The sequence below is a fragment of the Podarcis cretensis genome (assembly GCF_951804945.1).
Source record: "Podarcis cretensis genome assembly, chromosome: 2".
Taxonomy (NCBI): domain Eukaryota; kingdom Metazoa; phylum Chordata; class Lepidosauria; order Squamata; family Lacertidae; genus Podarcis; species Podarcis cretensis.
Window position 1 is genome coordinate 37,637,059 of NC_137171.1, and position 27,521 is coordinate 37,664,579.

Sequence of the window (27,521 nt, forward strand, 5' to 3'; positions counted from 1 at the left end):
TGTGATCTTCTCTCACAGGCTCTCAGCTGTGGTAGATTAGTTTAAAACCGATAGGCTAAGCTGGTGCAGAAACAAAAGGATTTCTGGCTTTTTTTCAAGGTTTCATTTTTTAAAAAAGGTGTGCAAATATCTTTTTTATGACTTTCACATCAGATGATCTGAATCCCACTACAAATTTTTTTTTAAAAAAAAACCCTGAAGACTGCTTTAAACCAGTTCCAGCTTCCTAAAACTCGAGGGATCACTTACCGTAACTACCTGGATTTGTTAGTATCTGGAAATATACCATAACTTCATTGCCACAACCTAAGATATGCATCCTTTTTGCAGGATACATCAGGAATAGGGGTCATTATTCAGGGAGGAAATTACCTACACTTTTACCAGCACATGCAGATAATATATTATATGACAGCTGTCTTCAAATATCTGAAGGGCTGTCACATGGAAGATGGAGCAAGCTTGTTTCCTCCTGCTCTGGAGGGTAGGACACGAACCAATGGCTTCAAGTTACAGGAAAGGAGATTCTGACTAAACATACAGAGAAATCTTCTGATGGTAAGAGCTGATTGACAGTGTAACAGGCTCCCTCGGGAGGTTGTGGACTCTCCTTCCTTGGAAGTTTTTAAGCAGAGGTTGGATGGTTAACTACTATGGATGCTTCAACTGTGATTACTGCATTGCAGGCGGTTGGACTAGATGACCCTTGAAGTTCCCTTCCAACTCTATTATTCTAGTCTGATTCTGGCATCTAAACAGCAAATATACTAGCAGTTCTAATAAAATTGGATATTTATTTATTTTATAATTTTATGTCATGTTTCTCTCCTCAGTACCAGCACCAACTGAAGCTAAGAATCAGGTCACAGCTATTTAAAAGTGCGATGGCACCACTATATACTTTTTCTAGAAAGAGGAAATATGAATGAGTTCTCTTTGTTGTTGTTCCTTACAGAATGTTCTCCTGCTGCTCTTTGCAGACATACAGGGCTTCTTTCATACCTGCAAGGTAAAGGTAAAGGGACCTCTGAACGTTAGGTCCAGTTGCGGACTCTGAGGTTGTGGTGCTCATCTCGCTTTACTGGCTGAGGGAGCAGGCGTACAGCTTCCAGGTCATGTGGCCAGCATGACTAAGACACTTCTGGCGAACCAGAGCAGCACACGGAAACGCCTTCCGCCGGAGTAGTAACTATTTATCTACTTGCACTTTGACATGCTTTCAAACTGCTAGGTTGGCAGGAGAAGGGAAAGAGCAACGGGAACTCACCCCATCGTGGGGATTCGAACCACCAACCTTCTGATTGGCAAGCCCTAGGCTCTGTGGTTTAGACCACAGGGCCACCTGCATCCCCACACCTGCAAAGAGCAGCCTAAAAATGACTTGACAGTAAGCACAAACTACCTTAACAAGCTGCTTTCCTGCCTGCTGTTCAAAAGCAGTCTCTTGAAAGATCTGCTGGCTGGGAAGAGCTTCATGTCAATAAGTAGGTTGGAACACTTCCCTACCAGTCAATCTACCCATAAAGGCAGTGTTGTGTAGTGGTTGGAGTATAAGACTATGGCCTGGAAGAGCAGGTTTAGATCCCCACTCACTGGGTGACCTTGGCCAGCTCAGGGTCTCTCAGTCTAACTTACCTCACAGGGTTGTTCTGAAGATAAAATGGAGAGGAGGAGAGCCATTTACAACAACACCTTGAGCTCCTTGTGAAAATGACAGCAATTTTGAAATTATAAAAATAATAGCAAAAGTAATAAAGCACCACAATCAGCTGCTTCACAGTGGCCTACAGGTTCAGGCATCAGTCTGTTGAAACTAGTGCTGTGTCAAAACCTGTCCTCAAATTTCTCAAAAGTTTTCCTGCCTCATTCTCAGTGGACTTTAGAATTTTAGAGGGTTTCAAGACAACCTATCATTTCCGAAGGTACAACAAGGGTCATCTAGTCCAACACCCAGAAATGAAGGAATCTTTTGCCCAACGTGGGACTCAAACCCATAACCCCAAGATTCATGCTCTACCAACTAAGCTTCCCCGTAGAATGGTTTTTTAAAATGAGACACATATTTGGCACACCACTAGCTGAAACTGTTCATCCTGATCACAGCAGCATCGTTGGAACAAGTGAATACTCTCTAATTTGGACTCCCAAGTACAGAACAACAGAGGGCTACCTCTTGTGAAGCCAATTCCAGGGCTGCCTGACAAAATCATAACTGAACCTCTCAGCATGTGCAAGACTGTGGTGCCTCTGCACAGGCCACAACCCCCTAAGGCTGTCTTGGAGATTGGAGAGGGCTGCGCACTGGCACTGCAAGAACTACAGGTTTTGGTTTGTTGTGCAAATGATGAACCATGGAATTTACCCCAATAATCTACCCAGTCAGTTGAATTCAGTGTTGCCCCCTTCTTGGGCTATTTCAGGACTTCACATTCCAAAATACCTTTTCATACAGAAATGCCTACTATAACAAACCGGTAACCTATGTGTCTGATATTCTGTCTGGAGTCCAAATTGACTCAAGATGGTTGATTTCATGCATGTGCCTGGGGCCATCTTCTACCCAGTCCACTTTTAGAAACTGCAGTTGTGGTTTCCTACACCAGAAAATACAGGGTATACTTAATACTACCAAAAGTTTTCTTTATTAGGTAGTATTAAGTATACCCTGTCTTTTATGGTGTAAATAGTCCCCTAGCCAGCAACTGATGGCTTCAGTACTACCCCCCCCCCCAGTACTATCTTCAGTACTAACTCTCCCTGTCCCATCTCACATCTTCGGGGATTATATATACACACACACCCCTTTATGCAGATGGCTAGCAAATTTATTCACAGCATGGAAAGTCCACACACTTCTGCCTTGAAGCAGAAAAGAATAAACTTTCCATGCAGGCATTTGGAGGTGGAAGATGAGACTAGAATACACCTCCCATTGCAGCATTGTTATTTCCAATTATTGCTGATTCGGTTTAGTAATGTTTGTATCTTTTACTTAAATTGAACTGTGTTGATTTATTTAATTTATATCCCCATTTAAATTTCAACAAAAATCACCATGCAGTTTACATATCCTAACAAAAAGAAACAAAGGTAAGAAATTCAGTGCACATTTCATAATCATAACAGATCTGCTTTGTATGTAAAAGGTCCCAAATTCAATCCCTAACATATCCAGGTAGGGATGGGAGAAAGTCCTATCTGAAATCCTGGAGAACAACTGCCAGTCAGTGTAGACAATACTGAGATAGATAGACTAATGATCTAACTCAGTATAAGGCAACTTCCTTTAAGTAATATAATTTAACAATAATAAGTATCTTTGAGGAATGTATGTAAATAAAATTTAAGTAGTACAAAAACATATCATATGCAAAGCATAATCATATAACATATCACAAAAATATCATGAATATTACCAAAAAGCAACACCCGTAACAGTGCAATCACCAAAATTCATCTGCATACACAGTCACACGACACACAGCTAATTTAAGCATACAACCTCCACATATGCAATCACACTCTCCTTACATCCACATTACTCCATCCACTCAGTTCTCAATTCAAGAAAACATTCAAATGTTCAACTAACCCAGGGGTTGTCAACCTGGTCCCTACCGCCCACTAAGGGGCATTTCAGGATTCTAGGTGGGCGGTAGGGGGTTCTATGGCACAAGCTGAATCCTCCTGCCATCGAGCACTGGTGGGTGGTAAGGAAATTTTACCATAAAGAAAGATGCATTCGTGGGTATAAAAAAGGTTGACTACCCCTGAACTAACCAATAATAATGTAAAAAAAAACAAGGTCCACTGAATAACACAATTCAACAGCAGCAGAAAAACAAAATTCCCACCCCCATCTCTCCTCTCAACTCAGTATGGACATCTTCCCCTCCTCTCACCTAGGAAGATTAAGTCCTTACCCACCAACAGGACCTTACATTGTGAGAAGTCAGGTGGACCCACCAGCACACCTGCCACTCACCATCTTCACTGACTCCATTGGCAGATGAATCGACTAAACCGTGTGACTCATACATGGGGTGTGGGGGGGCAGCAGCTGCGGCATTGGAAAGATGGCTGGGAACCAGCCCATCTGGTGTATTAACTTGTCTTGGGATTGCATGGTAAACGGTTGACTATAAATGCCTATAAGCAAGCAAGCAAACGAAATTTACCGGATTTGCCTTCACTTTCAAAAGAAATATATATGTTGGCTACTTCATATGACAGCTACTTGTCCCTTGCAACTCTTTTTCTGGTGGGAACCCAGAGAGCAGTATTATTTCTTATTCTGAAAATTGTGGCAGTTTTAACATGCGAATGTAAAAGTGTTTGAAGTTTGAAGCAGAATGCAAGGCAGTTCTACATTATTGCATGTCTCTCTACTTTGTGAGGAGTTGCATTTTGCCTGTATCACTGCTGATGTGGTAGCCATTTTGCTTCCTCCAGTTCCTGCACTGTAGTGGGCACTCTAAGGAACCATTACTTAGACATTAGTTACAACTTGCAATTATACACGGATAGATAGACAGGTTACTACATATTAGCTTAAAAAGAAAAAGAGTGCCATCCTGTGACATCATCCAACAGCATGTTTGGACAAAGTTTACCTCAGGAATGTACATTTTACCTCAAAGTTTACCTCAGGGATGCCCACTTTGCCTCAAAATTTACCTCAGGGATGCACACTTTGCCTCAAAGTTTACTTCAGGGACATGCCATCCTTTTGCCATTCAAATGGTGAAGATGTTTTAAAACAGGCCCAATTGTTTAACCACCATCATTGTTTGAAATGTAACATTTGTTTTTTAAAGTGCAGACTCTTTTCAGCCAGCCCAAAGCCACCAGCTCCAGAAGCTGAGACTGAACCTCACCGAGCCCATTTAATTAATATCCCTCGCTGTGGCCTAATTCTCTCTTCAACATGTGGCTGTCATTTGCCTGTCATCACAGCTGATTTACAATGGGGTTTAATTAAATCCTACGTACATTATTCAGCATTCTCCAAAGGCAGCGCCAAAGCGTCCAAGGGTATTTAAAATGTCACCTGCTGAGACATATCATCTCCCCCTAAATAAATATGACAGTGATCAAACTTTGGCTAATTACAGTGACTTCATTATTTGTTTGTATGTTTTAATATTTAATTGCTTTCGTGTTCATCCAATTATGAAGCAACAGCAAATAGAAATTAACTTTTGATCAGCATGTTCCCAGCCCTGCTAATCAGCACTTCAAAGCCCACACACAATAGGAGGTCATGCAACCTGAGGGAGCTCAACCTTATGCGAATGGATCAGCCTATTTTATTTTATTTTATTTTATTATTATTGTGGGGTGGGGAGAGAGATTCACCTTTCCCAGACAGCGCCTGCCTCCCTTGGACACTGCTTCCCACAAGCCTTATTGTACTGGTTTTGCCATACAGCTGTGTATATTGTTTGCAACTTGATTCACGTGTTGCCTTTTAGATGCACGCAGCTGCAAAGTTCAATGCAACTAAGCTTCCGGCGCTCCAGTCTCACAGCGGAATGCAGATGCCAAGAGCAAAAACCCCGGGACACCAGAGAGGTCATGCACGTGAGTGCAGGTGAATGCAACAGGGCAGAGTTTGCGAGCTTTGAGCAGGAATGTAGCAAATGGTGCCTTCAGACTCTGAAACCCCGCACAATCCCCTCCCCTCTACACCCCCTGCTGCTGACTCCACCCATGTGGAATGGATAACAAGAGGCAACCAATGAACGAAGCAAAGGAAAAGCGCCTGCTGCCAGGCGATGCCAGCTGAAAGGAGAACGTGAAGAACTAGGGGAGCCCGATGAACTCAAAAGCCAAACTCCTGTAAGTTTTGAGCAGTATTGATTGCTAAGTTTTCTGTACAAAAATATCTTTTTGGTTCAGAACTGGGTGGTGGCTCACCGTATGGTTGTATTTTAGAGAAAGAATTCTAATTGCTTTCTGCTAATACATTGAGTGTGTATGTATGTGTTTATGAGGTGTTGCAACAGCTAACTGCCTGGATGGAGTCCCTAAAGGACGCAGGGTAGGCTTATGTATGCTGTCTGAGATTCCCCTACTAAAATATCAGTATTAACAGCTCAGGATAAGCATTTTACTTCCAAAAACAATATTTAAGTTTGCTTCCAAACAGCTTGCTTATTAAGCATTCTCCCTGATTCGTTTGCAGGGAAGTTATAGGACATTGCCTCAAGCAATTGTTATCCCACACTTTTCCAGTGGATTTCCCCATCAGTTTCTGTATTGCAAAAAGTCTGGGGTTTGGGGGTGGGGGAAGCCTTTTTGTGCAATCACACAATCTGAATTTGCCAGTATGGGGTTGAATCCCAGTCTAGAAGTATTAAAAATGTAAGCATGGTGGGTGGGGGGTAAAATAGGGTTGTTTCAATTTCTAAAGAAGAGTTCTGTAAAACTAAACAGAACAGCTTGCAGACTATAAGCAGTGGTAGTTGGTGCATATTATTAAACATGCCAGGTTGGATCCAGGATTACCCTTCTATGAACAAGAGGTACTGAAACCCAGGGGAGGCTTCTGCTGGAGAAAGAGGGGAAGCCAAGTTTTAGCAATTCCTCCATCACCCTGCAGTTTCCCACACCACCTCCCATACTGCTTTTCAGGGAACCCCAAACCCCCAAAACAAATTTTCAGAAGGGCTGCATGGGAAAGGGAATTGACAAAATTTGCCATACCTCCTTTCCCCCAGAGAGTATCCTGTGAGCAGAGTTCCATTCCCATAAATTCTGGACCAAAGCCACTAACTTTGTAAAAACAGCAGCCTCAAAGTGGTTTACAATAAGCAGTGTATAAATTCTATGAAATAAATAAAATAAATATAGGTGAAAATGTGTCATGTTGCAGCCTAACCCTGAAAATATTGGAATGAAATGCAATGATTGTCTCAATGTCTATGGGCATGTTGCTTCAACTTGTATCACAATCCTTAACATATCTACTCAGAAGTAAGTTCTCTTGAACTTGATGAGGCTTCCTCCTAGCTACATGAGGTTAGGATTGCTGCCCTATCAACAGCTCCAACTTTCTTGAAGAGCTTCTAGGAAAAGAGAGTAAGGATAATGGGCCAAGCTTCCATTCTTCATTCCCTAGAGTGGTTTTTCAGAAAGTCAAGTAACCATTTCCTTCTTTCCCTTCTGAATTGGCAACTGGGTTACCAGGTGACACTCACATTGAGGCTGGGTTTGAGCTAGATGACTCTCAGTCTCAGTCTCTGCTATAATTCCCCCCACCCAACACATGGAAAACATTATGTCAGAATGAAAAACTAAGGTGTGTTTGGGGAGTGGAGTAGGAACTTGAGCAAAATTGGGCAGGAATCTAGGGTGCTGTTGACAGTTCATTTTTGCAAAGCCCATCTTCAGTTTTTCATCTGACATAATGTCTCCCGCGTGTGTTTCCTTGCAGAGGAAAGGTTGTTCCAGTGGAATTCTCCATTAGTGTCAGCAAGACCACATTCATAATTACAATGTACGCGTAGCAGTTATGGGAGCTTTTTATAACTGCATTCCTTATCCATGGCTGGTCTGGCCTGTTTCTAGTTTCTCCCTGGGAAGCCAGTGTTTTACCGGGTTAGTTGCAGCTGAGGATGAGAATGGAAAGGTGTGATTGAAGGGCACTTCCTAGTCTTTAGGAGAGTAGTCAGTCACCAAGCTATTGAGTCAGTCTGATCATCAGCTTTTTATGGGTGTCATGCTTAAATGCCATAAATCCTTCAGCAAATTTTGAAAGCATGTCTTTCCCCTGAGAATGAAAACAGAATGGATACTGTTCCTGCCACAGTAATTTAAACACACACACACACACTACTGTTAGACAAGAAATAGTGTGTGAGAAAAAGAGAAAGGGAGGGAGTGGGTGGGTGGGTGGGTAGGAAAGGGGGAGCTGTTACTGCAATGCTATTTGGTCACTCTAATTACCAATAATGGTACCTACCGGCATGCCCAACCACAATCAACTTATTTTAAAAGCTATATAATAATGTTTAGGATAGGAAATTAATTACCATAGCCACCTCAGCTGATTTACTTGTGCTGTAATTTAGATTTATTGCAAATTAAATTCCCCCAAGTCAAGTGTTTGACTTGAAGAAGCACCACTTTAATAAAAGGGGGAAATGCATTGCCATAGCCAGGAGATGCAGATAATGGCTATATCTCCTGGCTATGGCAATGCATTTTCCCCTTTTATTAAAAGGCTATATCTGCACCATACATTTAAAGCACATGACTTCCCCGAAAGAATCCTGGAAACTGTAGTTTGCTCAGGATGCTGTGAATGGTATCTCTGAGGGATAGACTGCAGTTCACAGGATTCTCTTTTTTTGGGGGGGGAACCATATGCTTTAAATGTCAATGTGGAGGTGCTGTCCAAACGTCAGTGTACCCATTGAACACATCCCCCCCCTGCCCCCGGGGAAGGGTTTGCTCTGGGGTTTGTGCATAACAGAATGGTCTACTAATGTTCTCCTGGGCCCCCTCACTTTCCCATACATATATAATGTAATTGGCTCCTTCTCTCTTCTGTGGGCCTCCTCCTAGGAACAGAATTACCACCTCCCAAAGAGTACCCATAACAGGAAGTCAGAGGAGAGGGTCAAGAAAGGAGAAGAGTAGGGGAAGCAGAATTTATCACCTCTCTCAGTCCACTCCAGGCCCAGATGGCATGCAGGCACTTGGTTCTCTTTTCATTCCATCTCTACATTCCTTTGAAGCCAGAGAAAGAAGAGGAGGAAGCAGTCGACATAGTACTAGGACTCACTGCTTGCAAGGCAAACAAACCTATTCCTGGTTACAGGCAGGACCCTAGAACAGAGGTTTGAGTAGAGCCCAAACCTGAGTTTGGAGTGGACAATGCCTGACCCAAGAGCTGCACCAATTATTCACCCCACCCCATCCCACCCCTGTCACCAACATAGATGTATGGATGATGCATTCCCAGCACTGTGCCACTTTGTACCAAGTTTAAAATCATGCAAGTTTCCACCACATATCACCTGTCCTGAAGTCATTTTGTGGTGAGAATATGGCCATGTAAGTTGAAACCAGGCCTCTTCATATGGGGTAGCAGCTCAACTTTGAGAGGTAGAGCACTGGGCAGTTGACAACAGATCCAAAATTTCTGCCATCAAGAAAGCTAATCCAGATTTTCTAGATATTGGAACTATTGTTTGCCACGAGGCAATGGTGAACTGTTATTTGAGAAAAACAAATCCTAGTCTAACTTGGGTCTGTGGAGATAGTTAAATAGTTCTTTGGAACCAGGCTGCATCTGTATTCGCTTCAAACTACCTGAGTAGTCTTTGATTGGTCACCTGGGTTAGAGAGCTGTGAATGTGATTCTAAAAGAAGTTTCCTTTTTGGATTGGATTATTTGGGTGGTTTGTTAGGCCTTTGCCTCATTTCTTGAGACTGCAATGTGTTTTTCTGTTCTTGCTATTCCCCATTCTCTCCATTCACCTTTGTCCTGTTTCATCTAACTTGGTATGTAAGCAGTCTAAGCATGGGCCATTTATCTAGCAAACCATTACCATTGCATTAGTATGAAGTAAATGCTAATTCCAGTGGTAGTAATAACACAGTAAGCAACTGGCAAAAGCATAGTTATATTACGCATTTTTATGAACAAGTTAAGCTTGAGGAAGTTCCTGCATGTTTTCATCAAGACAGGATCTGTCTTTGCCATTGACAAAAGTAGAGAAGAAATCTTAAAGCTATCAGTGTCTATATCAGGATTTGATGCTGTATTCAGGAAGTAACTTTTTAAGAACCATGCATTTTCTTGAGCCCATTTCACCGGCATCCAGGACCCTGTCTTCACCTGCCCTTGAATTCCTTCTTGTCCTAATGAATCTCAGCAATCAGTGTGGTGTAGTGGTTAAGAGCGGTAGACTCGTAATCTGGGGAACCGGGTTCGCGTCTCTACTCCTCCACATGCAGCTGCTGGGTGACCTTGGGCTAGTCACACTTCTTTGAAGTCTCTCAGCCCCACTCACCTCACAAAGTGTTTGTTGTGGGGGAGGAAGGGAAAGGAGAATGTTAGCCACTTTGAGAGTCCTTTGGGTAGTGATAAAGCAGGATATCAAATCCAAACTCTTCATAGGCCCCATGGTTGGACAACTCTGTGCTCTATCCTTTGATTACTTTCACTTGGAAGCATGAACTGCCTCTGTGTTCAGTCATTTGAACTGATTTCAGGTGATATGAAAGTGGTTTGTAGTGATGACTGTTTCACACGTGGAAGACCTCCATTGATATTGATTGATATTGCAGTCATCCAGTGATAAACATGTGTCTGTGAACTCACTTATGCTAAGCCTTCATCAAGAACCCAAAGGGTGCTCATTAATGCTTCCTCTTCATCCTGGAGAAGAGTGACTAGTGGGGTGCCACAGGGTTCTGTCTTGGGCCCGGTCTTATTCAACATCTTTATCAACGACTTGGATGATGGACTCAAGAGCATCGTGATCAAATTTGCAGATGACACCAAACTGGGAGGGGTGGCTAACACCCCAGAGGACAGGATCACACTTCAAAATGACCTTGACAGATTAGAGAACTGGGCCAAAACAAACAAGATGAATTTTAACAGGGAGAAATGTAAAGTATTGCACATGGGCAAAAAAAAATGAGAGGCACAAATACAAGATGGGTGACACCTGGCTTGAGAGCAGTACATGTGAAAAGGATCTAGGAGTCTTGGTTGACCACAAACTTGACATGAGCCAACAGTGTGACACGGCAGCTAAAAAAGCCAATGCAATTCTGGGCTGCATCAATAGGAGTATAGCATCTAGATCAAGGGAAGTAATAGTGCCACTGTATTCTGCTCTGGTCAGACCTCACCTGGAGTACTGTGTCCAGTTCTGGGCACCACAGTTCAAGAAGGACACTGACAAACTGGAACGTGTCCAGAGGAGGGCAACCAAAATGGTCAAAGGCCTGGAAACGATGCCTTATGAAGAACGACTAAGGGAGCTGGGCATGTTTTTTTTTTTTTTTAAATAATTTTTATTACATTTTCCACAAAAAAAACAAAAAAAGCATATTTTCACAAACATTACAAAAGAAAAATTTTCACAAACATTATACAAAAAAGAAAAGAAAACAGCATAGACAAAAAATAAGACGAAAAAAAGAAAAAAGAAAAAGGAAATTTTGACATAAAAATAAACTCACTTTCCAATTATAACCTTCAAAACCTTATTTTCTTTGCTTCCACCCGCCTCCCGATCTTGTATTCTATGTAATAATTAGTTCAGCAAGCTCAATTTTGTTCATTTTGACTCTTAATCCCTCCCTTTGTGCTCTTAATTAACTCAGTCACTAGAACCCCTTCTTTTCTTTTTCAATGTCCTCAACATTCAAAGATTTTACAGTGTTTTTGTAAATAGGCTTTAAACTTCTTCCAATCCTCTTCCACCTGCTCTTCTCCTTGATCTCGAATTCTGCCAGTCATTTCAGCCAGTTCCATATAGTCTATTACTTGCATCTGCCATTCTTCCAGAGTGGGTAGATCTTGTGTCTTCCAATACTTTGCGATGAGTATTCTTGCTGCTGCTGTAGCGTACATAAAGAAAGTTCTGTCCTTCTTTGACACCAATTGGCCGACCATGCCCAGAAGAAAGGCCTCTGGTTTCTTCAGGAAAGTATACTTAAATACCTTTTTCAGTTCATTATATATCATCTCCCAGAAAGCCTTAATCCTTGGGCACGTCCACCAAAGGTGAAAGAATGTCCCCTCAGTATCTTTACATTTCCAACATTTATTATCGGGCAAATGGTAGATTTTTGCAAGTTTGACTGGGGTCATGTACCACCTATATATCATTTTCATAATATTCTCTCTTAAGGCATTACATGCCGTGAATTTCATACCGGTGGGGGAGCTGGGCATGTTTAGCCTGGAGAAGAGGAGGTTAAGGGGTGATATGATAGCCATGTTCAAATATATAAAAGGATGTCACATAGAGGAGGGAGAAAGGTTGTTTTCTGCTTTTCCAGAGAAGCGGACATGGAGCAATGGTTCCAAACTACAAGAAAGAAGATTCCACCTAAACATTAGGAAGAACTTCCTGACAGTAAGAGCTGTTCAACAGTGGAATTTGCTGCCAAGGAGTGTGGTGGAGTCTCCTTCTTTGGAGGTCTTTAAGCAGAGGCTTGACAACCATATGTCAGGAGTGCTCTGATGGTGTTTCCTGCTTGGCAGGGGGTTGGACTCGATGGCCCTTGTGGTCTCTTCCAACTCTATGATTCTATGATTCTAAGCGTTAGTGAGGGGCTTCATGTAGAATCTCCAGAAACATAGCATGAGTGTTAAAAGTACTTTCTGCCTCTGCTGATTGTTAAGAAAGACTTGTGGGGGGGGGGGAAAGGACAGTTGTATATGTTAAAGAATTCATGAATCCTCATTTCAGCGGTAGGGACTTTTGTTGTTCCCTCTATTTAATATCATTTTGCTTATATATGTATCTGTTTTCAGCCATCTGACTTTAGTCCATTGATGAATGATGACTTGCCCAGTTGAGTTGCAGTCTTTTGACATGTGTAAAGAGTCCAGGTCCCAGAAAGGCTGAGCTGTTTAGGTTGAAATTTGCCTTCTTACTAGTGAGGAGGTCAGGGAGCTGTCCAGCAAGGTGAAGGAATAGTACGTCCTGCAAGGTTGCTGAATCAGCAGGGGAGCTGTCCAGCTAAGGAGTCCGAAGTAGCACTCCACATCTAGGAACTGGGCTGAAGGAGGTGTTGCATCAGCAACATTCAGGCAGTGCATGAGAGGTTTTATAGTGGTTTTGTTCCTTCTGGAGCATCAGAGGGACGCTACTGTGGTGTATTATTGGAATTAGAGGTTTTCCTTTTACATAGTGTTCAGAGATGGAATGCCTCATGCTACCAGATTTGTGCTGCATCTTTTGGTCTGAGTATTGGAAAGGTGTGTTTGCCATCCTTCGTGTTTCTGTCTCAACACAAATCTACAGATGTCTGTTCTTCAGGTATATCTTTGTTTACACCATGTTTTTCTTTTATTTCAGTATGATTGCAATCATAATTTGTTTCATATACTTCTTGATGTGCATTCAAAAAATAATAATTCTTCAGCTGCAGCTAAATTTTCAGTCTTTTTGGGATGAAATAGTTGTACAACTTTTGCTTTAAGCTAAGTAGAATCCCATGTCTTCTGTGTATTGTTTGCCGGCCCTTTCAAGTGACTCTCAGCCACCAAGAACCACTTAATACAGGAAAATGGGTCTTTCAAGATCCTCAGCTGAGTTGCTTTGAGACTGGGTATCCCATATATTTCATGCACTCTTTTCCATATTGCTTTATAGGCATTTCCCCCCACCAGTTGTAATGTTGATTTAAATACAGTTCATCCAAATAGTCTGGAGAACACACACACACACACATACACACATACACATTCTGGTGATGTGAAGGTGGGAATCATAAGGCTTCTTTTACCAATGTCTATTATACTGATAAAAGAAAATCTGAATAAATGAAGTTGTGGGGATTTGAAATCAGAGTTTTAAAGAGAGAGAAATCAGAAAAAAATGGATATTGGTCAAATATTTACATTATTCACTTGGCTTTAAGATTATCAGCATATGATTTCAGCTGGTGCAGAGGTCCCTAAGTACCAGGATGCTGATTCTTGGAAATGTGTATCGAGTTAGCATTTTATGCTAGAACCCAGTGTCATTCAATGAGGCTGAATGGTGGAAGATTCAGGACAGAAAAAAAAGGAAGTACTTCTTCATACAACACATCACTAATCTATGGAATTTGGTACCACAGGATGTAGTGGTGGCTGCCAATGTAGAGAACTTTAAAGGGGAATTAGACAAATTTCATGGAGAATAAGGCTGTCTGACTATTAGTCATGATGCTATATATGACCTCCATTTTCTGAGACAGTATGGGCCATATTCAACCAACCTGCTGTGTTGGCAGAAGTCACTGCAAGCATTCCTGCTACAATGGGAATTCCTCCTTATCCTACCCCCATATATGTCCCATGGCATTGCTCCGAGATGTTGTGGGAACCACCAGAATAGATACAGAGCAGCACAAGGAGCAGGAGAGGGGGTGGATATAATGCAAGCATAGTACTATCTGAATTCCTGTTGCTGGAACAGAACAGAATGCTGGAACAGACAGGGGTCTGGTCTAATCCAGCAGGTTTCTTCTTCTGTTCTTATGATGTTCGTAAACTTTTTCCAAAGCATCAGGAGCTGCCCCATGTTAGTCAGAAGAAAGGAAAGTAAGTGGGACATTGATCTGACTTGAAAAAGTTTTTCATTCTTCACCCAGGAAGTCAAGAAAGGTTTCTCAAGTCAAAAGCCTTTAGAAATTCACTGCTTTTCCAAAAGGAGACAGAGAGTAGATAAAACATTTGCCATTTGTGTAGAGTGGATAAAACATTTAACCAATTTTCTCAAAAGAGAAATGGACTTCTGAAAAGTTATGCAGAAACCTGGCTGTGCAGTTCCCACTTTAAAGGCCAGTTGCAGACTTAGACTCTCTAATATTCATGATGAGTGGAATCTTCCTTGATCCTCTCTATCACCTAAAGTTATTTAAAAGTTATTTAAAATAGATAGCCCTCACATTTTGAAGGAAAACATGCATATGGACTAGGTTCCCAAAACCTAGCCAGCTACTTCTGCAACACAGATTGGGATTTGGCAAATCAATTTGGAAGCCGAAGGGACTGTCAAAAGCAGCTTGTGATAGGGCATGGCAACACACAACTCCCATTGAGTACGCCCAAAACCTAAGGTAACCATGAAGTTCAAAAAGCCTTCTGAGAAGGAATTTTGCAAATCTGCTGCTTGACAGATGTCAGTCTTCTGAGCAGGCCCATTTGTCACATCACAGAAGCAAAATAAAAAATAACAATTTGCAGTTGAGTGGGGGAGGCAAAGAGGGGAACTTGTATTGAGGACTCACAAGACTTATTGAACAATCTGAGTGATTATTGGTAGGAGGCATGGGTTTGTGACTAGACAGGAAGAATGAACAAACCACCCCCATCTTTAATTTCAAAGAGACTTGTTTTCAATTTCTGCCTGGCTCAGCCCCACTATCATATGCTACATTTGTCAGGGCCATTCATGTTTCTTTTCAAACGTGAGTTAGAATTGTTTGCATTTTAATCACCCTTTTAGAACCCTGTTCCCCCCTTTCAAGTTTTGCCCTAGGCACGAAAGCTTGTTGGACAACTGAATAGCCTGACTGTATAAAGCTCAGAAAAGACTTGAGAAAGTAGGAAGAGGCAGCAGTGACCCCCCCCAACTTGCAAATTGTATGAAGCTTATCAAGAGGAGACAGTTTCCCATTGGTTCCCCTATTACCCGGGAGAAGAAGGCCTTTTAGCAGGATCCTTATGCATTTTATATTTACCGACTGTCCCAATAGCAGATAAAGGCAAATAAGGTGCAATGGATGGAATGAGGTCTAGGTGTTTTCCCAACCCCCTGATCTCAATTGTGCAGAAGTGATATGAACTTTCAGGACTTTGCTACTCAAACTTTGAAGGTGGCATTGGGCATTGCCCCATCAGACCAGTCAGTGCCCCTTCACAACCTAATAAAATTTTTGACCGCATCATCTTGCATCACAATGCCACCACAAGATTCCAGTGGCCCGGGTGGCATTGTAGATGGGCAGCTGCCTGCTTCCTTGAAGTGCTGCACTTGAGAAAGCCCTTGTTAGAAAGGAGCCGTTTCATCTCATTCTTTTATTTCCCAATCAGTCCCATGGTTTCCTTGCTGCAGCCTCAAAAACACACACACACACACACACAACAGTTTCCAGTGGGTGTAATTCAATTCCGAGAAAACAAAATAACCACCTGCGCATGTGGCTGGGATTCCCTCCCCTCACCCCCGCCAGTCCGCTCTCTCACACTGCCCGTCTTCACCTATTAAAAAAAAAAAAATCTATAAGAGAGAAGCCGAAGAAGGGAACTTGATGAGAAATTCGTATGCCAGCCTTCCCACCATTGTAATTTCATTCTGTCTTTGTAATTGTCTGATATTACATTGTTCCCTGCCGGAAGATTAATTAGCTAGTCTTACCCTCCAACATACCATCCCTCTGAAACCCTCAAGGAAGCTGGCGTGGTGCCAAGTCTTACGTATTTGCTATGCAGGCTGGCAGCTGCTTCTCTTCTCCCTTAACAACAGTTGCTGTGCCAACTGACCCCCTTTTCCCCTCCCTTCCCCCATTGCTCCCCTACCCTGCGCCAAAAGAGGTAGCTAAGTTTTAATGGCAAAGGCTTCTTGGTGGGGGTGGAAAGAGGAGGGGAAAGGGGGGAAATAATAATAATAATAATATTTTTTTAAATAAAAGACCCGCGCACACACAACCCGAAAGTCTGATTGGCATAATTACTCACACTCATTAAGTATGGCTGCACTGCATATGCAAATCGAGCGAGTCAAGTGCACAAGGCGCGTCAAAGCTGCTGGAGCACCAATAATGCCTTTCAGATTCCTCAGTCCTGTCTAGCGTTGTTGGGAAGAATGCGAGCGAGATGGCATCTTGCAGGGATGGTGTGCCGGACTGACAGAAAACAGCCTTTGCATTCAAGCTCAAGACCTATGACGTTTTAAACAGAGAGATCCTTGAACAGGGAGGACAAGAGAGGGGGAAAGAAATCAGGAACAGAGGGGAAGGAAAGAAAATGGGGCAGGGGGAGTGAAAGGTGGGAAGGCATGGGGAACGTGGCCAGCCATTTTGGATTTAAAGGAAACAGTGGGGCAAAGATGAAGGAAGACACAAACCTGCCTAGATACGGATCCTCATGTCTACCCCCCCTTTTTTTTACTTTTCCTGCTCCTCCCAACAGGTCACCCTTCTTGGCAATCAAGACATGGTCTTTCGCAACTCCCATTAGCTAAGACAATGGCGTTTTGCATACACGCTAAAAACCGCTTATTTTGCATTCAGTTGGCAAGGAGCCCGATCCCACACTGAATACCTCGGCACGCTGGGCAGTATATATTTTCCGCTTTTGTTTGGCTCAGTCTTTGTTTTTGGCAAAGGATTTAAAAAGAAAATTAGCCTCCCTCTGCCTCCATTATTTCCGCACGTTCATTTTTAATGCTGAGACAGACTTAAAAGAAAAAATCGGCAAATACCAAACAAACATGTTCGAGCAAAGGTTTTTTTTGTTTTTTTTATGAGGGATTGTGACTTTTCTTCCCAGCCAATAGACTCATTTTAATTTTCATCCCATTTCTGTTTGCATCTGTGTTTGTAGTCTATCAAAGAAAGCTCCCCCCCCCCCAGGCGACTCTCGTCATACACCGCTGATGAATGAATTGTTGCTATGTTGTTGTTTTTGGGAGGGGGGGTGGAGGGAAGATGTAATTCATAAGCTTAATGAAAAGAAAAATTGGCACATACATAGATCCTAACACAAGTGGTAGACCAGTGCAAATTAAACTGCAGGCAATTAAGTTACCTTAAAGATTGGATGCTTTTGCTGAGGGTCTCCAAGTAGCTATGACCGTCTTCTAATGCTCCATATTGGTTGGAATGTGACTTGTTTGTTGCTTAGGTTCACTGTTGTTGGTTTTTTTGCCACAGAGTAAAGTGATGTGGAGAAATGCCCATCTCCCCCCACCCTACCCTAGTGGATTCCCGGCTGGGATTCTTGCTGTGGCTAAGGTAGCATGGGAATTTTGACAATAGAGGATAGAGTAGATAAATGGGAGGAGGGAAGGACCCCTGCAATTACCAGTACTAAGAGCTCATAAGAATATTCTAGACAGGCTACACCTTGATTACAGTTTTGTTTATGCAAGATGCTGTGTCCAGTGGCAGGAGCCAAGCTTGCAGATGGTGTACGTTGTTTTGTCAACCAAGCTGCAATGCACGCTTGTGGGTTTCCACTTGGCAGTCAACGGAGGCTTTGCAAAAACATTTTGTCTTGCCTCGTGAGCGCGTGCCATCTCTGAGAGACAGCAGGGTTTCCGTGGCACAGTCTTGGCAGTAGGGAGCGGTAAAATGTTTTCTAAGCAGATGACACAGAAACTGCAGGAAGTGATCTAATATTATCATGGGGTCTAATTAAGCTCTACCAAGCTTAATACCAAAGCTCCGATGGAATACTGGAGCTGAAACGTACCACTGGAGGGTCTCTCCCGCCCCTTCTCCCCCCCCCCTTCACATCTTTGTGTACTACACGAACATGAATTAAACTCTGATGAATGTGGTATTAATTAATTACACGAAGATGTGCATGGTAAGGGAAAGGGGAATTGTGTGCTATGTAAATGAGCCTAGGATGAACGGCTGTAAATTTGTTTTATGCTGCGTTGTTTTCCCTTCTCTCTTTGCCCACAAGGTTGAGTGACAAAACTGTGTGTTAATAAGTCAGCACGCCTAACCTGCAGGCACCAAACACAGGCATCCGAGAGATTTACAGCCATCTGTCTCACAGTGTCAAGATGAGTGGTAGGAAGGGGATGACTCGAAGGAAGAAAAGGGAGCTCTTGCAGCCAGTGCCGCCATTTTCTTGCACTCGAGAGGGTGGGTGAGAAATCTGTGTTGCACCTCCTGAAATGGCTGTTCAGGAAAAGAGAGCTCACTCAAGAGTTCACCCAATTTCTTTTCCAGAAGGAGCCAAGTTCTCAAGAACGAATTATGTCATGTTGTTAGAGATAGAAACTGCTTGCTACGATGCTATTAGCTAAATATCTCTTTTTTAAAAAGGAATTAAAGCAAAAACACATACATCCAAGTGCCATCTGCTTAAATTTACACACCCGTTCCTCAGCACTGATTATCAAAGGATATTCTCCATTGTTACAGAAACAATAATGTCTATGAGATACCCAGCGATGTGACCAATGTCAAGCAAACAATCACAAATAATGTAGGTCCTTGTTTTCTACAAGGCTTCACAAATGTTAAGATAGCATTATCTTGGCTTAAATTCAACCACTCATCTGATTATCATCTGTGTACATTCTCCTGGGTTCATGGAAAGGGATATATGGAGCTTAAAGGGCACTGCACTGAGGCACATATGTATGTTGTGCTTCGGTGTACCCTGTAAGTTCATACTGAGCTTCATGATGGGCTGTTTTGGAGACACCATTAAGCTACCTCCATGCCTCTCATTGCCCAGAATAGCAGCTTTGCCAGGACTGCTTGAGTGGTAGGGGCTTTGCAAGCTGATCTCTACCCAGTAAATTAGGCAGATGTGCACACAGCTGGATTTTAACCTATTCCCAAATGTAAGGATACCTTATAGGCATGGAATTGTAGCCAACTAAGTTTCAGTTAAAGTAGGCCCACTGAATTTGATTTGCTTATTAAATTAGTGCTTTTTTTCTAAAAAAAATGTTTAGGGGTACTCTCATTTTGACTCAAGAAAAATCACCATTTTATAGTTCAAATCTGGGAAAATAAATAAATGGACAAAAGTGCAAAGATTCACAAAGTGTTTAGGGTTATGCATGTTATTCTAAAGCAGCAATGCAGCAGCAAGCAAAGGCTCTAGCAGCTCAGTCAGCTGCTTGTGGCTGGAAAGCCAAACAGGATGTTTGTGACTGTTGCCATGGAAACAAACGGGCAGTACATTCTCCTTATTGAGCACAGGGTGTGAGCTCAGTGTGTGTCATATGACCTGTACTGGAAGTACATGGGTGGAGTTTATTCTTACTGCTGTTGAGTGCAGATATGTTTTCTCTGTACTGAAGTGAAAGACAGAAATAAAAGATGTAAATAGATTTCTGTCTGCTTCTTTCCCCTCCCTGGGGGACACCAAAGGGGAGAGAGAAGGAACGGTGTGTTTTTCTCACAGCCTGAGAAAAATCGCCGAGACCTCGCCTGCTTATCTGCCACGGGAGTAGCAGCCGGGAGGTCACCGAGGAATATCTGCCGGTGCCTGGAAGACTGGCACATCCCTCTGACCCAGGCAGAATTCCAACAATGCATACCCCTGCATCCGCCCAGGAAAAAAGCACTGGTCATGTCCATCCTGAATGTGACCTATGGCTGCTGAATCAAAAAAAACCTTGATTTTAGACTATTTATTGAGGCAAGTTTCCAGTCTCTCAGTAGGAAGGTACATGTGAGACAGGAAGGGAACAGATTAAAGTATGCAACTCCACAAAAACTGCACCTTCTCTAATCACATAAGGGAAGATTGATTCACCACCTGATATTCTGACAAAGTTTTTGGCAACGTTCCATAATTCATAATAAAATTCTAGTGACATCATTACCTCTGTGAATTTTCTACTAATGGACAAACCCATCCAAATACTCAGTTTAACTGTTGAAATGGAACACTCAGGATGAAACGGTAAAATCAGCTATGATTAAATGGGCACAAGATGTTGGACATAACATTATGATGGCTGACTGGGAACAGTTATGGACCACAGGTATGAAGTTTATGGCATGTAATGCCTTAAGAGAGAATATAATGAAAATGATCTATAGGTGGTACATGACGCCAGTCAAGCTTGCAAAAAATTATCATTTGCCCGAAAATAAATGTTGGAAGTGTAAAGAGATTGAAGGTACATTCTTTCACCTTTGGTGGACATGCCCAAGGATTAAGACTTTCTGGGAGATGATTTATAATGAAATGAAAAAGGTATTTAAATATACCTTTCAGAAGAAACCAGAGGCCTTTCTCCTGGGCATGGTCGGCCATTTGGTGTTAAAGAAGGATAGAACTTTCTTTATGTATGCCACAACAGCAGCAAGAATACTTATTGCAAAGTACTGGAAGACACAAGATTTACCCACCCGGGAAGAATTGCAGATGAAGGTGATGGACTATATGGAACTGGTGGAAATGACTGGCAGAATCCGAGACCAAGGAGAAGAGTTGGTGGAAGAAGATTGGAAGAAATTTAAAGTTTATTTACAGAAACATTGTAAAATTAAGGAATGTTAGAAGGATGTTGGAATGAAGTTATGTGGCTTTAGCAGAAATGATATAAAGGATTAAGTAAAAATGGATAGTTAATTGGTGAAAGAAGAGAGTGTAAAATTACAGTATGTTAAGATAAATTATTGGGATAAAAACAAAGATGGAAAGGATTTGCTGAAATATCTAATTGAACTAGAATACAAAAAAGGGAGGTGTGAGGAGGTCAAGGAAATAAGCAAATGGAAAATAAGTTATGGGAAGGTTTGATTTGTTTTTTTTTTCCTTTTCTTTTTCCTTTTTTTCTTAATTGTTTGTATTTTTCTGGGGTTTTTTATTTTTTGCTTGTCTGTATTCATGGTGATGTACTGTCTTGTTTTTTCCTGCTTAATCTAGTGTTTTCTTTTATAATTTTTTAAAACTGGAATAAATATTATTTTAAAAAATACTCAGTTTAACTCAGTTGCCTGGGGCGGTATTCAACGAATGCGAACCATAGATGCAAGGATTTCCACTTTTGCAAACATAATTTCCCCACCTCTTCTTCCCCTGCATATAGCCCACAGCCTCTAGAGGGTTGAGTGAACCCCAGGAACAGATTTAGGGGCACAGAATGCAGAAGAGGGAACTAACATTCAGTTGCTCTGTTGAATCTCACCCTTGGTTTAACCCACCTGCCTCCCAGCAGTAACTTAAGTAACCCGAATATATTGTCCATTGTGCATTTCTTCTCTCCTCCAGCTGTTCCTTTTCCTTTCATCGCTCTGACTAATCCACACTTAGAATTCCGTCCCTTACACATCTGTTTTCCTGCCTGCCAACTCTGTGGCTAGGCTTTCCCAGATTCCCATGCCTTCTATCCTGCAAATGACACAGGTGACACTCAGCAAAATAAGGGCCAGTCTGCATGTTACATACCTCATAATCCAAGCCAGATATGTGTGCTCTTGAGGAATCATGTGTGGTCTGAAATGCACGTGTGTGACTCCAAATCCTGAAATTGTACCCCTGCAAAGTAGGAAAAGGAACCAGCACACTAGATAGGATGCACAGTGGTTGCATATTCTTTCAGGGTCCCATTTTCTGGCAAAAGTCACCCAAGCCAGGGTTTATCAAGGGTTTGCCTCATCTTATTTGCAATGCCACAGGCAGTGTTTGAATTACCAGGAAGTAGAGTCCTAATTTATGGGGCATGGTCTTCTATTTTGAAGGTGTCCTCCAGTGTCCTCCAGTCCTGGTTTAAATCCTACAAAAATCATAAGGGAGAGCAGGAGCCTTAAAGTTGCCCATGAACAGTTAGCAGCACCCGGTCAGCATACTGAGTAGGTCCACAAGTCACCAGGTGCTTTCCCTACTATGGTGAGAAGTATTCATACTGCCAGTACTCACTTTTTAGGGCACATTTTTGGGTACCCAGCTGTTGTTAGACTACAACATCCCTGACCACTGGTCCTGCTAGCTAGGGATAATGGGAATTGCAGTCCAACAACAGCAGGGGACCAAAGTTTGAGAAACACTTAGAGAAAGAAGTTGTGGCGCAACAATTGCAAATACTCTTGGATGAGACATATATTATCTTCTTGACCCATTTCAGGCTGGGTTCAAGCCTGATTATGGGATTGAATCCCTGATGGGTAACCTTTATTGGGAGAAGGAAAGTGTAACTCTGCTATTCTTACTTGATCTCTCAGTGGCTTTTCATACCATTAGTATCCTGAGCTGACATAATGAGATGGTTATCGGAGGCACTGCTTTAATGTAGTTCTATAGTAGGGTTGACATATTTCAAAAAAGTGAATTTTTATTTTTTGCCAGAGTTAATGAAATTCACCAAAAGCTACACTTCTGACAGGCTGCCATACATCTGGATTTTCCCAGACATTTTAGCGATTTCTGCTCGGATGCTGTTTCTGATGGCCAAAACCCAGATATGTCTGGGAAATTCTGGACATAGGGCAACCCTATATAGTATTGGGTGGTTGTGTTCCAGTCCCCTGGCAGTTATGCTGTGGGGTGCTGTAGGGTAGCGGTTTGTGCCCAATGCTGTTTAAAATCTGTATGAAGCCATTGGACAGAAGGAGATTTGGGGCAAGGTGTCATCCGTACTCTAATGCTACTCAGCTCTATTTTTCTCTAACATCTGAATCAGGAAAGGTCATGCAAGTCCTGGACTGGTGCCTGGACTTAGTGGTGGACTGGATGAGGGCCAAGAAACTGACTGATTCCTGGCAAGGCAGAGGCGCTATGTGTGGGTGGTTTCTTTGTCTGAATAATTGGTTAATTGCCTGCTTTGGATGAGTTGTGCTCTCCCTGAAAGAGCAGTTCATAGTCAGGGGCTGCTCCTGAATCCATCGTTATTGCTGGAGGCCTAGATGACGTCGGTGCCTTTTACCACCTTTAACTGCTAAGAATAGCTAGGGCCGTTTCTGGACTGGGATAGCCTCAACACTCATCCATGTACTGTTAACCTCCAGACTGGATGACTGCAATGTGGAGCTGCTCTTGAGGCTGGATCTGGCAGCTGCAGCTGGTGCAAAAGGCAGTGGCTCAACTGCTCACTGGGGCAGGATATCACCAATTCATTATTTAGCTATTGAAAGAATTTCTACTAGGCTGAGTTCAGGGTCCTGTTTTGGGTGTATAAAGCCCTATACACCTTAGGATCAGGATACCTGAAAGATAATCACGTCCCTTCTATGCTCAGTTGATCACTGCACTCTGCAGGTACAAGCTTCCTGCAGATTCCGTCTTATCAGGAGCTCAGTTTCACACAATATGGGAATTGGGCCTTTAGTGTCCTGGCACCTACACTTTGGAATTCCTGTTGAATTCCATCTCTGTTTTGATGCTTGCTGAAGACCTCCTTCAAACAAGCCTTTTAAATTGAGATCTTTCCCAGTCTACATCTGTATTGGAATTGTTTTAAAGATCTTCTTAAATGTTTTTATTGCTTCATCGCTTTCCGTTTGCCACCCTGGGCTCCTTTGGGAGGAAGGATGGGACATGAATTAATCAAACAAATACTAAATATTTAAACTATAGCAATTATTTCCACATTTGCACCTATGCATATAAATTACCTTTGCAAGTTTTATGCCGACTGCTGCCGCCTTTGTCTTCTTTTCTGGTGATTCCAGTCCTCTTTTTTGAGAATATATAACTGGCCACACTAGGGGAGGGCAGTGGGGACCAATCCCTTTACCTTTTACAGTGCCTCCTTTAATTACAGTGGTACCTCAGGTTAAGTACTTAATTCATTCCGGAGGTCCGTTCTTAACCTGAAACTGTTCTTAACCTGAAGCACCACTTTAGCTAATAGGGCCTCCTGCTGCTGCCACTCCTGTTCTCATCCTGAAGCAAAGTTCTTAACCCAAGGTAATATTTCTGGGTTAGCAGAGTCTGTAACCTGAAGCGTATGTAACCCGAGGTACCACTGTACTGCATTTAGAAGGCTGCCCTAACATTGGGGGGGGGGAGATTTTGGATTTTATTAAGGACCTACCCCACCCCCATGATTTGCATATTGACATACCAGGGCAAAATCCCAAGACCTGTGAACTTAACCTAACCAAGTTACACAAAGAGTCTCCTGTAAAGCTTCTAGGCCTGGGAGCCTGGCTTCTGAGCCTCTCATTTAAACACTAGCAACAGAGCTTTGCTCCAGCACAATGGCACTAAACGTAAATATAGGTTCACTTTTAAATGACTGGTTAAGTTGTCTGCTAGCTTGAAGCGATTGCGGTTCTGAAATCCTTGAACCTGTGGGAAATGCCACTGGAAAGGGATAAATACAAGTTACTGAACAGCAGGTAATAAAACATTGCATTTAACTCTCCTAATACCAGCCCTCATTAATTAAACCTCACGCCCTCCCCCCTACCGCAAGGTAGGTAACAATAACAGCATTGTGCAGATGGGCTGTGTGGGAGACTTGGAGAGCTTAAGGTGATTTCCTGAAGGTTACACAGTTAAGTCCACGAATAACAGACCACCAAGGACTAGACAAGCCTCTCCATTTCCATACTGCTTGATTAATTGTGGCATTTCTTCTCCTCAAGCCATCAGGAAAAAGGCCAGCGCTGAGTGGGTTAAAGGCAGCTTATCAAATTAGGCATTAAACTAAGTGGAGAGAAAGCGCTGGTAAGAGTTTGTAGAAAACCATTCAAATTACAAGTGTGGGTTACAGTAATTGCTAAATTATAGTGTGGCTGCTTCATTGAACACAACCCTGACCTACCCCCCAACATTAACGATATGCAAGGGCTGACTCTGGCAGACAAAACCCAGGGAGTCCTAAGTTATAGTTTAACACTCTTATTATGATTATTATTATGATTATTACTACTACATTAGCACCTAGAGGACCTAGCCAAGGATCATTGTGCTGGGAACAGCACAGTCACAAATAATAAAAATGTTAAATCTGACAATTTAAGTAGTCATGAGAGACAGTGAGGACTGGAGAACGGTGAGCAGAAGGTAGCTTGGCACAGAGAACTGGTGTCGTGTTGGCCTCCGAAAAGGGGGAACAAGAGATGTGAGAAAAGCAGTTAAATTGATATCTGTTTTATGACTAGTTATTAAGAAATGTAACCGAAGTGTTCCTAGGCGCTGCTTCAGACATGCATGTCCATTTCTTGATGGCTGCAACATAGTGTGGTGACTTGTATGTAGGAATGGACCATCACAGATTGCAGTTTTGGATTACCTTAAAAGCAGTGATTTCACGTGTCCAGCAGCTGGTCATCAAGTGGACATTCATCAGGTGCTATAAAGGCATATGTGAACCAACTAGACTTATGGGCTGCATTTGAACATTATTGTAAACCAGATTTCTGTGGTACTTTGTTTGCATGTGTGCTTTTAAATTGTTTTAAGTGTGTTCAGTGCTGTTTTTAACAGAGTTACTTATTTAATTAGTTTCTTTAATATTTGTATTGATCTTGTGTGTTTTAGTAGTATTTGTTTCAATTCATGCTGTGAGCTGCCCTGGGCCTTGCCCTGGGAAAAAGGCAGGCTAGTAATAATAATATGAACTCAAGGGTTGCATTTCCTCATGGACACATTTCAGGGCCCACATGACCCTGGTGGGCTGGGCCAGAAACAAAAGTGAGAGGAGCAATGTATGTTTTTCATGCACCTGCACCCCAATCATATATCTGCATTCATCTAGGCCCAGGCATAGGCAAACTTATTTTTTGGGACTACAACTCCCATCATCCCTAACCACTGGTCTTAATAGCTAGGGGTGATGGGAGTTGTAGTCCCAAAACATCTGGAGGGCTGAGTTTGCCTATGCCTGATCTAGGCAATCAAGAGGCATTATCACCATGCAAGGATATATTCTAGCCAGGCAAAAGCTCCCAATGAGAGTGCAGAGTAGGGTCATTGAGGGGTGTAGTCAAAGGATAGGGAATGTGGCCTGGGAAAAGTCTAGAGCCTGAGGGTCTCCAATCTTGTTCTATGGTTTGTGTGGAAATTCCTTGTTTAGTGTGTCATTCACAAGCTGAAATGAGTCCAAGCAAGACTTGGCTCACATGTTGCCCCCTGACTCCTTCCTGTACAGTTTGGGGAAGAATTTTGGAAGCTTTTTTCTGTTGGTTTTCCTTAGACTCAGCTTATCCTTCCTTGATAACCCAGGAACAGTAGTTTGGAAGAGTATTTCTAGTTTGCATCCACATAAGTGAAGCCAGCCCACCTTGATCCTCATCTGACTCTACCATCCACTCTATGGAGTGAGGCAAAAGCAAGCCCAGTCTGGGCAGATTGCCCTGCGTATTCTCACCCCCAAGAAAATATATTTCCTTTCCTTGCCTACTTCTTTGGTCCAGCTTCCTTTGATGCTACAAGAATGTATCCTTGGAAAGCAGCGATTGTTATGAATTGCATTTTTTAATAAAAAAAATCCCATGATGTTATGCTGGTGCCCTAAGCTAAAAATTGATTTGCAAATTCAGAATAATCAAGTGCTCCAGCCCTGCTGGGACTGTTCCATTTCATGTGGGCAGTTGAATGCTTTTGAATGCTCCTCTGTATAAACAAAGGAGCAAACCTTTCCTTGCTTAATAAACTGGAGTTCCCCTAGCCCTCAGTTCCCTCCTTCTTCTTCCCCATTCTCTTATTCTCTAAGACTATTGTTTGTATTTAGGAAATGCAATAGTCGCTGGCACATGCAATAATCGTGATGTTGCTGCAAGCAAAAGACATCTATCTAAAAGCAAAAAAGCAATAACACACCCTGCCCCCCAAACCCCACAAGTATGGGCAAACATCTGCAACCAGCGTAGCTGGCCTTTTTAAATACTCCTGAGTAGAATAAGCTGAACAGCAGCTGAGCCAGAGCTTGCTGTAAAACTGACCTGCTCAAAAGTGAAGATGTTGTCTATTCCATTTCATCATCTTCTAGAAAGATGGCCATATTTTAATCTTGTTCTCAGATGTCCTGAATTTCTGACTTTTTATTGTCTTGAGGGCACTGTGAGTTCTCTCCAGTTTATTTGCACTTTTCCTTAAAACGTGACATCTAAAAGGGGACTCTGCCAATTTCGAGCTAGCTGTCTATTTTCTGTAAAGAGGGGTGAAAATGTTGGGG

The 27,521-nt window shown here is 42.4% G+C and overlaps 1 long non-coding RNA gene across 1 annotated transcript in view; it reads left to right on the top strand.

Annotated features, from left to right (window-relative positions):
* Positions 1-5,360: 5,360 nt before the first annotated feature.
* Positions 5,361-27,521, top strand: part of LOC307210433 — a 39,803-nt gene continuing 17,642 nt past the window's right edge. Inside the window, exon 1 of the long non-coding RNA XR_013835997.1 lies at positions 5,361-5,841. This is a non-coding gene — a long non-coding RNA (uncharacterized lncRNA). The remainder of the gene's footprint in view (positions 5,842-27,521) is intronic.